Genomic DNA, 9959 nt, shown 5'->3' with positions numbered 1-9959 from the left:
GCCGGTTTTGAAGTACGGCGAATCCTGGTCGATGGAGGGAGTTCGGCCGACATTATCTTTGCCGAAGCATATGCTAAGATGGGGTTGCCAACCCAAGCGCTTACCCCAGCACCAACATCGCTCCGCGGTTTCGGCGGGGAACCAATTCAAGTTCTTGGCCAAGCACTCTTGCTGATAGTCTTTGGCTCAGGGGAGAACAGACGCAAAGAGCACATACTGTTCGACGTCGTTGACATCCCGTACAACTATAACGCCATTTTCGGCCGCGCAATCCTGAATAAGTTCGAAGCCATTTCCCACCATAATTATCTCAAGCTCAAGATGCCCGGCCCGACAGGGGTGATTGTAGTCAAGGGGCTTCAGCCTTCGGCCGCTCTAAAAGGCGATCTAGCCATAATTAACAGAGCAGTGCACAGTGTTGAGCCCGAACTGCATGAACGGCCGAAGCACACGCCAAAGCCCACCCCTCACGGCAAGATAACAACAAAGCAGATTGATGATGCCGACCCCACAAAGCTCGTATCACTGGGGGGCGACATGGGCGAACAAGAAGTTGAGAGTATCCTACAGGTGCTCAAGAAGAACATCGACATCTTCGCCTGGAGCCCTGACGAGGTGGGGGGTGTTCCGGCAGATCTCATCATGCATCACCTGGCGGTCAAGCCGGACATTAAGCCAAGAAAACAAAAGTTGCGCAAGATGTCTGCCGATCGCCAAGAAGCGGCGAAGGCCGAAGTACAACATTTACTCTGGGCGGGGGTTATCCAAGAGATTGACCATCCGGAGTGACTGGCGAATCCAGTGCTGGTGCGGAAGTCAAACGGCAAATGGCGCATGTGTGTCGATTTCACAGACCTGAACAAAGCGTGTCCGAAAGACGATTTCCCCTTGCCACGAATCGACCAGCTCGTGGATTCAACAGCTGGATGCGAGCTCATGAGTTTCCTGGATGCATATTCCGGTTACCACCAGATCCACATGAACCCGCCCGACATCCCCAAAACATCCTTCATCACTCCATTCGGCACATTTTGTCACCTCAGGATGCCTTTCGGCTTGAGGAACGCAGGAGCAACTTTCGCCAGGCTGGTGTACAAGGTCCTTGGCAAGCAGTTGGGACGGAATGTGGAAGCTTATGTCGACGACATCGTCGTAAAAGGCCGCAAGGCTTTCGACCATGTGATCGACCTGCAGGAGACGTTCGACAGCTTGCGCGCGGCAGGCATAAAGCTGAATCCGGAGAAGTGCGTTTTCGGCGTCCGCGCAGGCAAGTTGTTGGGTTTCCTTGTTTCCGAAAGAGGCATCGAGGCGAATCCCGAGAAAATCGATGCCATCCAGCAAATGAAGCCTCCGTCAAGCGTACATGAAGTACAAAAGCTCGCAGGCCGAATTGCGGCACTCAGTCGATTCCTCTCAAAGGCGGCCGAAAGAGGTTTGCCCTTCTTCAAGACCCTCCGGGGCACGGGAAAGTTTAATTGGACACCAGAGTGCCAAGCAGCATTTGACGAGCTAAAGCAATACTTGCAAAGCCCGTCAGCTCTGATAAGCCCACCCCCAGGAAGCGAACTGCTATTATACTTAGCAGCTTCGCCGTGGCAGTCAGTGCTGCACTCGTCCAAGAAATAGAGTCTGGACAGAAACCGGTCTACTTCGTCTCCGAAGCACTACAAGGAGCGAAGACAAGGTACATTGAAATGGAAAAGCTCGCTTACGCTCTAGTGATGGCTTCGCGCAAGCTTAAGCACTACTTCCAGGCCCACAAAGTCATAGTGCCATCACAGTACCCCTTGGGCGAAATACTCCGAGGCAAGGAAGTCACTGGCTGGCTCAGCAAGTGGGCGGCAGAGCTATCCCTTTCGACTTGCATTTTGTCGCACGCTCTGCTATCAAGTCTCAAGTGCTAGCTGACTTCGTAGCTGAATGGACACCAGTACTTGTCCCCGACCACGAGCCCACCAAACAACTCTGGGTGATCCTGGGCATCGCCTCCAACCTCTTCGCCCGCCGCGTCTTCTCCTTCGCCCTGATCTGCTGCCTCCGCCTTCGCCAGTTGCTCCAGAAGGCGCGCCTTGGCAGCGGACCGGCCGTCTTTCTGCCAGAATTGTTTTCGCCACGCGCGAAGAGCGGGCGAAATATTCTGCGCACTAATCTCCCAATCCCTCTTCGCGTAGGTAGGGAACTCGGCGATGTGCTCGCAGCCGAACTGCTGCAAGAGGCCTAAGGTGAAGGCCGCCGATACACGTGCACAGCAATCACCGTACGCGGTGGCACAGTCCGAAACCGATCCGCCAGCCTGCTGGGTCCACTTGGAGAAGTCGAAGGCTGAGGCATCCTCGGCAGGGACCCCCCGCACCTTTGCGCCCATGTCGGTAAGGGCGAGGCGGAGCGTTTGGCAAGCCGTTCTCGCGGACTCGGTGGTCTTCGCCATCTCTCGCGAAAACCGCTGCGACTCCTCTCCGGCGCTCGCCTCGGCCCTGCTAGCCTTCTGGCGAAGAGCCTCCATCTTCGGCTCAGTAAGGTTGTAATAATCGACGAGCACCGCCGAATGGGCCTTCTCCTTCTCCAGTTCGGCCTTGAGGCGATCAACCTCGGCCCAGGCCTCTTTCCCCTTGTCCAATTCGGACTGAAGGCGTTTAACCTCAGTTTTCGCCTCCTTGAGGGTGTGGGCCAGGGACTCCACCTCCAAGTTCTTGCGGCTTATTTCGTCGTCCTTGGCCTGAAGACGGCTCTTAAAACCGTCAAAACGGGCCCGCATGGTTCGCTCCGTCGAACAGTGAGCTGCAAGAATCTAGATGAAAGATAGGAGCGGACGAAAAGGACAAAAGGTTAATTGCGAGACGTAAAAATAAGAGGGAAGAGGAAAACGAAGAAGGAAGAAAAGGCATACCCGAACCGCCAAACTTTTAATGGTGGAACACCCCTCGTCGAACTCGTTAAGTTCAGTGAACAGGCTCGGGGTGCCGGCAGGCAAGACAAGATTGCTTACTCCCTCCACAAAGGGAATAAGGTCCGCCCGGGTCTCGAAGTCACCAGGGGCAAAGTGGGGCGCTGCAAGGTAATACTCCGAGGCAGATGCTTCAGCGGCCGCACACTTCCCCTTCGCCTTGACCAGCGGCGAAATAGCTGGCTCGCGCAGAGGGCTCCCGAAAACCCTCGCCGTAGCCGACACGATCCGTTCGGCGGAGGCGGAAGCCCCGGCGGCGTCACTACCGCCTGTCCCAGCGATGCCGAGCGGAGCAAGGGGAGCGGTCGAAAGGTCCAAACTGCGGCCAGCAGGTGAAGTCGGAGTCTCGTCAGAAGAATCGTCGTCGCTGAAAACGCGAGCAATGTCGATGAGCCCCTTCTTTTTTGAGATCTCCTTGACCAGACCTCCTTTCGCCGCCTTGCCTGACAAGAACGCAACTAGGGCCTTCGCCCCTTCCAAATCCTTTCGTCGAAGGCGGGAGCTGTTTGACTCCACCCCGATCTCATTGTGACCTGGACTTGGGGTAGGAGTGTAGCCAGGGGTGTCGACGCGATCTTGGATCGCCTCGTTCGCGGCCTTATCAGCCACAGCCTCCACCTCCTCTTCTTCCTCTCCTTCCTCCTCGCCGTCACGTTCTTCGGCATCATCCTCGTCGTCGGCATCAGAGTCCGAAAATATACAGAACCACTTTTGCCTTCGCAGTCATTTTCGGAAAGTCCGAAAATCACTTTCGGACATATCCGAAAATTTCCAGAAGCGAAAAACTGGTTCTGTGTGTTTTCAGAAAGTCCGAAAATGAGTTTCGGAAAACTCCGAAAAAATCCAGGACACAGCAAACTGAGGAGAAACACTATTAAAAAAAAGATTTTGAGCACTTTGACATGGCAAACATGATAATTAATTCATCTCCCCTAATGGGTCTCAGATCACTTCTAGGAAACAAAGTCATAGCAATCCATTTGTGCATGAGCCTAAGTGTAGGATTATGGATATCATTTGTTCTAGGTTTCTTGCAAATTGGAGCACCAGAAATGTCTTCCTAAAACATATTTTTTTCGAACCCAGAAATTCCTTTCTGGAGATCGATTTTAAAGGAATCGTGAAAACCAAGAAGTGTACTCAAGCCTTTCCATGTGAGTGTGAACCCCTTATGGAAAAAGCGAAAAGAAATACCATTTTCTATTTCTTACAAAGTGCACAGAAATTGCAAAGTAGAAAGAACAGACTAACTTGGCGGGGGTTAGAAATGACAAGAGTTTCACCCGCCGGTTAGTTTCACCAAAGCAGCTTGTATATATGCAACTAAAGATTTGAATTTGAGGGAAACTATCAAAGCTTGAATGAACTTGAGAGCAAACTTTGGAGAGGGAATGAAAATGTGTTGAAATGTGGTGAAGTCCCCTCTCCCGGCCAGTTGGCTTAAATAGTGCACCCACAATGGTCAAAACCGACCTGTGGGGCCCACTAGCCGTTGCCTCAAAGGAAGAGGCAACCGACCGTTGGCCTGGCCGGTTCGGCCGATCCCCTGGTGGGCCCAACCGGCCCCACTTTTGGTCGTTGGAATCCAACGGTTAGTGTGGTCGTGGCACAGTAAATTTTCATTGAAAATTTTATTTTGGTTTGCTCTAAAAAATTCATTTGAAAAATTTCCTCCAGATTCAAAAATCCTAAATGCAAATTTGAAATTCAAATATTTAGTGATGCAAAAATTCAAATTGTTGAAAGCAAACATGCGGATACATACCAATTTACCTACTGGCGAAGGTCGCGTCATTTAAAATCCAACGTGCAAGACCGTACCTCCTTCCGTTTCAGTTCATGGATTTTCTACCCGTCTCCGGAGGTGATGGAGCAGGCGTCTTTGGCTTCTCCCTCCACACCTTCTTTGATTTCGGTGCGGAGGACGGCTTCTTCTAAGCCGACTGCTCTAACTTCTTGGCCGGTACATGTGATTTTAACGGCATCCTCCAATGACGGTTCCTGGGCATTGTTGTTTCCTTCTCCAGGAAGTTTTGGATGAATCTCACCAGGCTGTCCGTCTTTGGTGGCTCCACTTCGACCTCTTGAATATTCTGCGGATTTGGCCCATACTTGATTCTGACCATGGAGCATTGTTTCGCTCTCGGTTGAAACTTAAACTTTTCCTCCCTCCCGTTGATATGGAAACAGATACTCCCTGTTCCCACGTCAATGTTGGCTCCTGCGGTGCTAACGAATGGATGCCCCAGGATGAGCGGCGTCTCCTTCCCTGTGTCCATGTCTAGCACCACAAAATCAACCGGGATGAAGAAATCCCGTATCTTGATTGGCACATCCTCCGCTATCCCTGCCGGGTAACGAACTGATGAATCAGCCAGTTGGAGGCGCATCGGTGTGGGTGCCAACACCGTGAAGTTGAGCTTGTCGAAGATGTCTTTTGGCATGACGCTGACGCTAGCTCTAAGGTCACACAAGTCCTGGTCAAACTGTTGTGCCCCGATTGAGCAGGTGATCGTGGGACACCCCAGATCTTTCTTCTTCTCCAGGAGCTTGTGGTGTATGACGTTGCTGCATTGTTCCGTCAGCTTGACCACCTTCGTTGTTGGGAGCGGTCTCTTGTTGAGTATGTCCTTGAGATAACGGGCGTATGTCGACACTTGCATAGCATCCAACAACGGCACGTTGATGTGAACTGCTCGTCCACTGACGGTTTCCTACTCCATTGAGGAAATGGCAGCAGCCGTGTGTCGCAGTACTCCTGCGGCACTATTTTTTCGGGCTGAACTTCCTTGTCAGCCGAGTCATTAGGTGGCGCTTCTTTTGACATCCCATTAGTACCTGCAGAGTTAGGATACGGCGGATCACGAGTGGACTTACCGTCGTGATTGCCTTGACATTTTCAATGGAGGAGTCGGGTTGCCCCGGAATCCTCCCAATTTCATTTGCAGGGACTAAAGATGCCAACTGAGCTAACTGGGTTTCTATCATTTTGCTAAAGCTCCGCTAATTTTGAAAGGCAGAAGCAAAGCCATCTAACTTGACATTTATGTTCTCTAGGATCTTCTCGTTAGCAGCAAGCTTTTTGCTTAGCGAATCAGAAGTTTTGGCTTGCGCAAAAACGAGATCCTTTAAGGAGGGCTGGTTAGAGAAGTTATCGTTATTGTTACCTCCTTGATAATATGGGTGTGGTTGGTTCCACCCCTGACCTCCTTGTGGACGGTACCCGTTATTGTTGCCCATGTACATCGCCTCCTCACGGGTTTCCGGGCAATCATTCTCAGAATGACCCGTGCCGCCACAGACTTCACACGTGACGTGTGAGTCCAATGCCTTGACGGTGCCTTGTGGCCTTTTCTCGTGGTCGTCCAAGTGTTTCATGAGGAGATCCAGCTTGGCAGCAAGTAACTCCGTCTCCTTGATGGTGTGCATGCCTCATTGACAGGTCTGGAGTCGTTCCTCGCTGCAACCCATATTAGAGACCATCTTCTCTATTAATTCAACGGCTCCTTGAACCGTTTTAGAGAAGAAGGCTCCTCCAATTGCCGCGTCCAGGTGATCGCAGGACATCGGGGTTAGTCCATTGTAAAAATTCTGCAGGATTAGCCAGTCGTCCACCCCATGGTGAGGACAGGCGGCCACGTACTCCTACAGTCGTTCCCATGCTTCAGGAATGGACTCGTCTCTTGTCTGCTGGAAACTTGAAATCCTTCCACGATGAGCGTTGGTTTTGCCCATCGGGAAGAACTTCGAGAGGAATGCCGTAGAGCATTTATCCCAGGTGTTGACAGTAGCACGGTTGGCATAGAACCACTGCTTCGCTCTCCCGAGGAGGGAGAACGGAAATAGTCGCAGCCTGACGGCGTCAGGACTGACGCCCTTGATGGTGTATGTGCTACATATCTCCAGGAATTGTTGTAGATGAGCATTGGCATCCTCATTAGGCTTGCCACAGAACGGGCTAGCCTGCGCCATTGTGATGAGGTTGGACTTCAAGTCGAAATCCACGTCGCCTATGTTGACTTGCGGCCCAATGGCCACATTGTCAGCAGAGGGAGCAGAGAACTCGCGAAGAGTCTTGCTGGCCATTGTCTTGAAGGTCGGTGGCGCTGGTAAGGCTGGTTTCTCTGTCGGTAGAGTTTTATGTGGAGCAACGACTCGCGGCCTGACGCTCCGGAAGAAAGCTTCTGGATTTTCTTTGAAGTTTTCCGGCAGGTTAAAATCAGTCATGCACTACCCTGTTTTCACTATAAAAAAGTGAAAACAACCAAGGTTAGCCTGCAAAGGAAATGATTACACATAGGTAAATATAAAGTATTAGTTCAAGCAGTCTCTATTATGAATCTTCCCCGGCAACGGCGCGAGAAATGCTTGTTGGTATTTCATAACGACATTACTAGAAATATAATTCCTAGAAATGGCGTAGAAATACTTCTGGTATATTATGGTTATAGAGTTTATCCGCAAGCGCATTGATATACCATTGTAGCATTTCACCCGAGAGTATTGCAAGGGTATCGTATTTATTTTATTCTGCGGGAAGATCATGTAGAGAGAGATTGACTAATAGTTTATATATTACTTGTGATAATCATATTCTAAGCAGGGGTTAAGATTATCCAAGGGTAGAGTGACACACAAGCATTAACAACTCATTCTCACAATAAATGATCTAAGCTAGGTGGAAAGAAAAGAGAAAGAGAATCTATTCCTATACTTCTAATATACATAGTTGTCAGGGTTACGGGTAAGGTATACCCTCTACCCTTCGATATACGCTACATCTCGATATGGTATGCTTGCGCTTATACAGACGTTTTCGGCATAAGTTAAGGAAGTCCATTATGGAGTCCACGTTTGGAAAGAGTCCTACTCGGATAGAACTGGGTCGTCATTGTAGCGTACTGAGTCCGATGTCTCCGAGTCCTACTTGGAGACCAGTTGACCTGCGGTATAAAAGGGACCCCCCGGGAGGACCTAAGGCATCGAATCTGACCGCCAACACATCCACCACAGCCTACGAAGCCAGAGCCTATAGGAGCCAAGTCGCCAGGTAATCTAGTCGAATCAACTCGACTACGATCTCGTCGATATCGTCGAGTTCCACTATTCCCTTTGTAATTTGTGGTTTCCATCATATAATCCCATATCAACTGGATTAGGGCTATTACCTATCAAGGGGCCTGAACCAGTATAATTTTTGTTTTCTGCCTGCTTGATGTCGTATTACGTAGATCCTCGTACCAGCGTATCCCAATACCCTCTATATCCGGTCTACGGGTATCCCCCGTTGACAGTGGCACGCTAGGTAGGTGGACTTGGTGCTCAAGGTTCTACTACTATGACATCCAGCATCGTCGACAACAGCGTCAACAGCAACTTCAACCAAGGAGTTCCTAGCTCAGCAACGCTGGTGTGGACTCAAGTTGGCGAAATCGTCTTCCCGGTTTACACCACAGTGCCGATCTCAGCTGGTCTGCCAATGGCCGGAAACGAGAACGTAGTGGCTACAACCCAGGACGACTCCATGTCGAAGGATCCTCCCGCCGAAGCGGAGATCGGAACGTCGACGACATCCGAGCTGGAGAAGGAACCTAGTGTGGCCAAGCCTTGTCATTCCGACAAGAATCACGAGCCAACAAGGATGACTTCCGAGGTGACAAGGTCCTGGTGTCCTATCCACACAACCAGAAAACATACCTTGCAAGCCTGTTGGGTTTTTCTCAACGTCCACGCTGAAATTCGTGCCAGCAAAGAGCGCGGAATTCAGCGTCCTTCTCCAACTCGTGATGTCTATTGTCTTATTCACAAGACAAAGAATCACGACCTCTCGAGCTGCAAGGTCTTTCTCAGCGCCATGAAGACGCCACCTCCCAAGGTCCAGCGGTCACGCGTCCCCCTCATGGATGAGGGCAAGGAACAAGGAGCGACGCCGATTTCAGATCGATTTGTTGGGGTAGTCGACATCGATCCCCACGAACCATCAGTCTTGCACCTGCTCGAAGACTATGGTTCATCGACAACGAGTACGCCGCACGAGGTATTGGCTATCGACGATGTCGGCACGTCAGCGTGCGCCAATGCGGAAGCGGAGAATCAAGTGACTACACCGGCCCAGCACATCAGAGCCGTCAAGGCAATACTGAGGGAAACTCCCTACGACCCCGTCCTAATCGACGATCTCGCATGATGGACAGAACGATTACAGGAATCAGTGACCAACCTCAGCAACGCGTTCGAAGAGGCCGCTGCTGCAGTGCACCTAGAACGGCCACCAACTGGCGATGCTAATGGTGAAAATCCTGAACACCAGGAATCGCCTCATCGAGCCACCCCTCCACCTCGCGGCACCGGCAATCTCCTCGATCACTTGAATGGTCGCCGAGAGGCGCGACGCACACGCGACAACGAGAACCGTTCCCGACATCGCGTCTCTTCATGGCGTCGTGATAACGAAGATCGAGGAGGCCGTTCGAGCGAAGATCGAGACCATGATAACCGCCACAACCGCCGCGATCACGACGATCACGAACGGCGGGTGCTGGGCGATACTGGTTGAGGACGTCGCCACGATGACGACGATGATGGAGATCGGCGCCGAGACAACAACGGGCGACGACGACAAGGTTCTCGAGAACCCGGCCGACGCCCTCGTAACCGCACGCCGGAACCAAGTGACCCGTTGTCATCGTCATCATCTTCCTCATCCTCATCATCAGATAGACATCCGCGAAGGACGGACGATCGCCGACAACCCACCGCCCCTAGCGCTGGGTGTAGAGCTTTCGGCCGTTCACCTCGAGATGTCTGATGGCCTGAAAGATTCCGACCTTGAGCAATAGAGAAATACGATGGGAGCACCGACCCAGAAGAATTCCTTCAGGTTTACTCCACGGTACTCTACGCTGCCGGAGCGGACGACAACGCTTTGGCGAATTACTTGCCAACGACATTGAAAGGCTCTGCACGTTCATGGCTGATGCATCTCCCCCCCCCCTACTTGATTTCTTCGTGGGTA

At 51.4% G+C, this 9959-nt stretch overlaps 1 non-coding gene across 1 annotated transcript; it reads left to right on the top strand.

The window, feature by feature from the left end:
• Positions 1-6557: 6557 nt before the first annotated feature.
• On the top strand, positions 6558-6666 carry LOC127785504 (small nucleolar RNA R71). The gene has a single exon (XR_008019755.1). It is a non-coding gene; the product is annotated as a small nucleolar RNA R71 (small nucleolar RNA).
• Positions 6667-9959: the final 3293 nt, after the last annotated feature.

The sequence above is a fragment of the Oryza glaberrima genome, chromosome 9, assembly GCF_000147395.1.
Source record: "Oryza glaberrima chromosome 9, OglaRS2, whole genome shotgun sequence".
NCBI lineage: Eukaryota > Viridiplantae > Streptophyta > Magnoliopsida > Poales > Poaceae > Oryza > Oryza glaberrima.
Note: the sequence above shows the minus strand (reverse complement) of the source record. Positions and strands in the feature narration are given on the sequence as shown.